The 6,545-nt window shown below is 39.9% G+C and overlaps 1 long non-coding RNA gene across 2 annotated transcripts; it reads right to left on the minus strand.

Moving 5' to 3' along the window:
- Nucleotides 1-3,702: 3,702 nt before the first annotated feature.
- LOC115262567 (uncharacterized) lies at nt 3,703-5,335 on the minus strand. 2 transcript variants are annotated; one of them, XR_009999191.1, is made up of 3 exons: nt 4,682-5,272; nt 4,233-4,436; nt 3,703-4,171 (listed from the first exon to the last, which is right to left on the minus strand). It is a non-coding gene; the product is annotated as an uncharacterized LOC115262567 (long non-coding RNA). The 2 variants fall into 2 exon arrangements; XR_003895320.2 differs by having other exon boundaries at nt 4,233-5,335.
- Nucleotides 5,336-6,545: the final 1,210 nt, after the last annotated feature.

The raw sequence follows: 6,545 nt of genomic DNA on the forward strand, positions 1-6,545 counted from the left end.
ACAGCCAGGATAGCTTCAGCTTTCGGCAAGGCTTCCGGATTCCAGCAAGAAGATTATACCAAGAATTATGAAGTGAATATAAATAACAAAATGTAGTGCCTAAGAAGTGTACTATTTTTTTTTAATAAAGTGTATTAGGAATGACTATTTTCTGTTTGTGTGATTTGAATGCATTTAAAATTTCCAGCCAACAAACACCATTCCAAAAATGGGTATTTTTTCACCCATTTTACGGCGCCGTCGCTTTTTCAAAATGGGTAAATATTTACCCATCATTTGACATAAACTGTGTCTACCCATTAATGGGTAAACAGTCTTTACCCAATAAATGGGGAGAGGCACTTCTAGCGAAAATGGGTGTTTTTTCACCCATTAATGGGTTTTCACAAACGACCGTGTAACTCCGGAACGGCTGGACCGATCCGAACCATTTTCAATAGGAAACAATGGGACTATATGCCGCGTCGAATGAACCATCGGTCATTAAAATCGGTTGAGGTTTACTACCAAAAAGTGATGTGAGTTTTTTGTACACACACATACACACATACACACACGCACACACACACATACACACATACACACATACACACACACAGACATCACCTCAATTCGTCGAGCTGAGTTGATTGGTATATGTGACTCGTCCCTCCGGACCTTCTATCAAAAAGTCATTTTTGGAGTGAACATATAGCCACAGACAAACAGACGTAACACTCTGATAATTCCCATCGTACACCGATTTAACGGCCTTTTTTCAAAATTTGATAGTTGGCCAACTGCTTAACCGTGGCGCTCGCATAGTTTTTGTTCGAGTTTGACGTTTGCTCACTACCGCCACCTAGTTGGTAGTCGGCCATAGTCCTTTTAGCATTGGGCGAATATGTTTCCGTGACTATGATTTGAATCGAAAAATGTTCGAAGTGTTACGTCTGTTTGTCTGTGATATAGCCTTTCCAGTACACTTCAAGAGCAAATTTTCAATCCGACCTAAGTAACAAAATAAACAAAAATGAGATTTTTGCATATAATGATACCTAACGGACTGCTTAACACTGTTATGCAAGGACAAAAGTTAAAAGTAGTCAAAAACCTTAGAAATTTCAAAAATCAAATTGACTCAAGTAACATACTGAGCACTTTTCGTATGTGTCGCTTTGTCGGTACAATGACTTATGTAACGCGCATAACTCTCAAGCGACGTAACAGTGCCGTCAAAACGACCTAACAACCAAAATGTTGTCAACATAAATCATAATTGTTTACGTCAAAACTAAAACTGACCTTAATTAAATCACCTGTACAATCCCCAGCGGGTTACCTTCTATAAGAGACTCGTTCGATCTTTTCCAGGACTCGCTTGATGAATCGCACCAGAAAGTAAGTCAGATATTTCCTTAAAAACATAAATAATTCTCCCATTGCTACTTTGGGATTGTCGCCATCGAGATCGCCATAAATCATCCTGGCATTGTACTAATAAATTTGAAATCTTCTCAGGGAGACCGTTCGATGGCAGATCCGGATGATGGTGTACCGAATATGCAAATATATCTACTCGGTGTACCGATATCTAAACATTGCCAAGCCTCTGTACCCGGAACACTTTGGTAAGCTTGAGTGCCTCGAACCGACCACCAGTCCTCGATTCACAGGGGCGATGTTGCTGACCACAAACTTTTTGGTGAAGTAAGTAACTTGTTCAAATTATCGTTAGTTTAACTAATAAACTCCATTCCTCATTTCATCCAGTTCGAGGTGGGTCTGGCACTAAAAGCCTTGTGTCGCCAGAGATGGCCCGTTGCTTGTCCGGCGAAGTGAAATCCCATAGAAATCTTTCTGGTAGCGAACCGATCACAGCTGTGCAGGAAGAAACACGGTATCAATCGCTGGCGTTATTATTAAGGGAACGTGAGAGAAGAACCGGGAGGTGCAGGTGAAAATCCTCCGATTATTTAAAAAACTCTAACCCAACGACCAGGACGCTAATGCCATCAGAGACGTCCAAAAACCTCGAGAACTATATTCAGTATGGGTGCTTACGAACAGTATCAGAACCATACAGTGACCACGAACTCTGTACTATCTTGGAATATCTCAATTTCTGGACATAAGGATACGATGTCGGGGATCTCGTTTATCCTGATCGATTTCCAGCACACATTGGTGAAGTTCATGAAGTTATTGTTTGTTCTGAAAACACTGAAAAAATAAACCGATTCCATTGCCTTCCAGAAGCTCAACTGCGTCAGTCAAACTTGAGATAAAATGTTTGTTTTTTTTTAAATAATTATCAATAAAGGAAATATTTACCACAGTATGCATCTATGAAAGGGGGTTCGCTGGACACTTAGCTATCCGAAATATACCTAGGATACCACCAGGCTCGCCACCAGGGTAATTATATATAATTCATCTCATCACCTTTTAAATTAATCATTTAATGTATCAATGAGGAAGTGATAAAGTTTGAGTTTTTATTTTTTGTTATGATATCTGATTTTATATTGTTCAATGCTATGAGTCAGGCCCGGATTAAGGATTGTGGGGGCCCGGGGCCCGAGCGGATGTGGAGGCCCTTCTGAGAGATGACCAAAAATGTTTTTCCTTATTTTCGAACAGTACTTGAGTAATATGAAAAATTAAGCTAATGTTAGCAAGCAAAAAAGGTTTTTGTGCGGGCCCCAAAAATGTGGGGGCCCGGGCCCCCCCTTAGATCCGGCCCTGTGAGTTTGTCAGTGACTAATTTTTGCAGATATATTAATATTCATCAGCAACGCTATGATTACGGCCAAGATACCTTTAAGTCGCAAATGGAGAAACCGAGGGAGAAACAATGTGTACCATGTTCTTTTGTGGGCTTCGTGACTGTGAGGTTAGCGGCGTCAGTAGTCTAGCCGTTTCGAAAGCCTAAGAGTGTGGATTCGATTCCCGCTTTAGTCGGGGAAACCTTTCGTCCAACGAAAAATTCTCCCCTGGACCAATGAATGTTTTCTGTGTTGTCAGTTGTCTCATGTTAGTGATCGTTCAATATGTGCAACCTCTGATTGAAGACGGTGCAGTTTTTGTTTTCCATAAGAAAGAATCAAGTCTGGCGTTCGCTGTTCAAATCGATGCCAGAAGTTTCTAAGATAACTAAACAAAAACTGTATCAAAATCGGTACTTTTTTGCCTCTTAATGGCAATGGAGTAATGCGTCATGCACTACACTAAGGATATGGGTAATGCAAGGGGTAATGTAAGAATAGATCTAAAAATTGGTTGCAGTGATATACCCAAACAGGAATAAAGAATGGGCTGTAGAAAAAAAACTGCGATAAAAAAATAGCCCCGCACCAAATATACTATGCTCAAAACGCTTATAAGACCAGTATTTCTCTATGGATACAAGATATAGACCATTCGAGCCACGCGTGTTAAGGATGATCTTCGGTGGTGTGCAGCGGAAAATAAACCACGAGCTCGCTGCACTCTACGGCGAACCCAGCATCCAGAAGGTTATCAAGGTCGGAAGGATACGGTGGGCAGGGCATGTAGCAAGAATGCCGGTAAACAACCCTGCTAAGTTGGTGTTCGAAATTGATCCGGCTGGCACAAGAAGGCGTGAAGTGCAGAGATCACAATGGGTGGACCGATTGGAGCTTGGTTTGGCAAACATTGGGTGTGACCGAGGATGGCGTACTTGATTAAGAGCTATCCTAATTATAATGTTGTGCAAATAAATGTATGTATGTATCTTTAAAATATCTCTTACAATTCATTAGGTATTTTTGACACTACTACTAACTAGTGCAACAATCTCACAATCCACTTCGATTGCATTGCACACTGGTTTCTTAATTGGGAAATCGGCGGTGGCCAGCCGAAAGATTCAGAATAGACGCCGGATATTTACGAGCTGGTTTCCATGGCGAAAGCAGTGGTCCTCTCCTCGTTTTCCTTCTCCTTCCTAAGTCGACACTCTGGACTTGCGGGATCCTTCTGCGATCCTCGTCCATCTTTAGCTTCATGATCCTGCGAATGCACGACGGGGCTTGGAAGTACCACTTACTGCTCCCTGCTGTGAGGCGATTACACATATTGTTCAGCTTTTTCCAGCTACATCTCCTACATCGTTTTGAAAGGGAGTCGAGCTTCCCGGTCATCCGGTTTCTGGTGAATTTGAGCGATCCTAATAAAACACAAACCATATTAAAAAAAAACATTTTTTTTTCCTTTAGTTGCCAACTCACCTTGACTAGAGCTGATTTTATGGCCGGTAAATCATTGCGGGAATGGAAAAAACAAGTAAATAATAAATGAAATTATTCTACAACACCTAAAAAATACCTTTTTTGTCGGATGAATGATTTGACCTAAGTGCCAAATCAACATTCCGATTCGCCCCCAAAACGACGATTCGACCGCTTGGGAGTGTTGTCGTCGTCGTGATGATGCTTCCCAAAAGCAATGTCAAATTCGTTCGGGGTTTCAAAACATTGGAAAGAAATTCATTATTTTTACAGTCAGATTGAGATTTACGAGTAAATGAGTGTGATCCGAAGGTATAACTGTTTATTCTGAGCATAACAGTATTTTTTACGGCAGTGAAAACTAATTAGAAGTACGATATTTCTGGGTCTGAAAATAGTTCAGGCGAAGTGGATAGCAAATCTAACCTAGAATATCCTACAATTCTAACCTCAATTCCTCACTTGCACAAGCCGGATCTCATTTTTCACGGAAATGGTGGAACAAAATGCAAAACTAATGTACGTGCGACCGAGGGAATCGAAAGTTCTACCATTCCCACTTCAAAAAATTGTCGGATGTGGGTTGTAAGTAGGAAAAATAAAATAATTCTCCCAACAGATTATGTTGATAGGTATGTAAAAAAAGGTAAACATCATCAGTTCGGTAGTTGCACTACCGAAACAAAGATGGGTAACAGTATGTTTTGTTTTGCCCTTGAAAGCCAATCGACGTATTTACCTGGCTTAACCAACATGACAGCTGGCTACATGACGTAACTAGACCGACGAAAGCAACATAAATTTGCGTAACGCGACGTAACGCACGTGACGTAAGAAACCGACAAGTTTCAGAATGACTTAACAAAATGTCCTAATTGTGTTTTCGGACACCAAATGTCGTAAACATATTTTTCTGTAAAAAAATAATGTTCTGCTATATTTTATCTAGATTTTAATAAAGGAAACAATAAATGATGATGATTGGAATCATTTATGTGTATTGAACATATTGGTTTCGGTGAGATCGTTAAATAGGAATCAAAAATAAAACCCACAACTTTGAATTCGATTTTCTCGATAATATCAAAATGTCACTTAGGTCAGATTGAAAATTTGCTCTTGACTTAGTGTACGAGAAAGGCAAAAAGGTGTTTTGTTTCAGTGTGCTTACCTACGATATCGATACCTACACTGAGCCAACTCTGCCGATCACAGTTATATGTCAATCATATATTACTGCACTATTGGAATATCATATGAATCTAATCTAAGGTTGAAAATGGGAAGTGAGAGTTATATGCGACGCATGTGGTATGACTCTCAGGTCGCCATGATATTGTTATATGTCATGCATTTTGCTTCTATCATGCGGGCTGGGAGCGCCAATGTATATGCAGCTCCAATAAAATCCTTCACATTTTGAAAAAAAGTTTCCTTGGCTGGAGCGGGAATCGAACTCACAACGCCTAAATGACCAACGCCGCTAGCCGCACGACCACGAAGCTCACTTACTGGAATTGCAGAATTTTGCAAAACGTGTTCCACTTTATCTGCCAATGTTGCTTTTCCACCCGGCCAAAGTTATATGCACAGCTGATGTATCGATCGTGTTATGTGCATATAACTCCGATATGCGCAAGTGTCATTTGGTTTTATTAGAAGGCTTTTCAATCGGAACTGTTTATTATATGATACGTATAACGATTCATTTGAAGTGAACGTGTCAGACTAGGGGTAAAATGTATGTGCAGTGTCTGATAAAAAAGGCTGTTAGAATTATTTCAGTGTACGAGGATAGCATAACATGAAATCCATATTCACCAAAACATTAAATTTATGTTCAGTATAATATGACATTGATATGCTCACAAGTTGAATTCAACTAGATCGAAATGGTATATTTATTTGCAATTCAATCAGAATGCATAGGTATTTCATTCTGATTCCATGTGAAATACTCATTACAATCGTGTGGATTGCTGATTGACCGGAGCAAAAATAATGTTGGTGAAACTATATTGCCCGTTGTGAAGATTTATAGATTCCGACGCAAATTAATGATTAGGCTCTTTTTCAGCGTAGGTGCGTTATAAATGTTTGTTTACAATGCAAAACTATCACCAAATGTGTACCTAACAACACAGCGTAAAATATTCACCAGGACGCGGTCTGGTTTTATATCTGTGGGCCCACGCAAGAAAAATCCACGCAACTAATTTTCGCGCAGGAGTCTAAACAGGTGGAATCTCCGCAATACTCTGACGTGTAAATTTTTTTGAGTGATAAATACCAAAATTCTTTATTACACCAACG

This window comes from Aedes albopictus, chromosome 3 (assembly GCF_035046485.1).
Source record: "Aedes albopictus strain Foshan chromosome 3, AalbF5, whole genome shotgun sequence".
Classification (NCBI taxonomy): domain Eukaryota; kingdom Metazoa; phylum Arthropoda; class Insecta; order Diptera; family Culicidae; genus Aedes; species Aedes albopictus.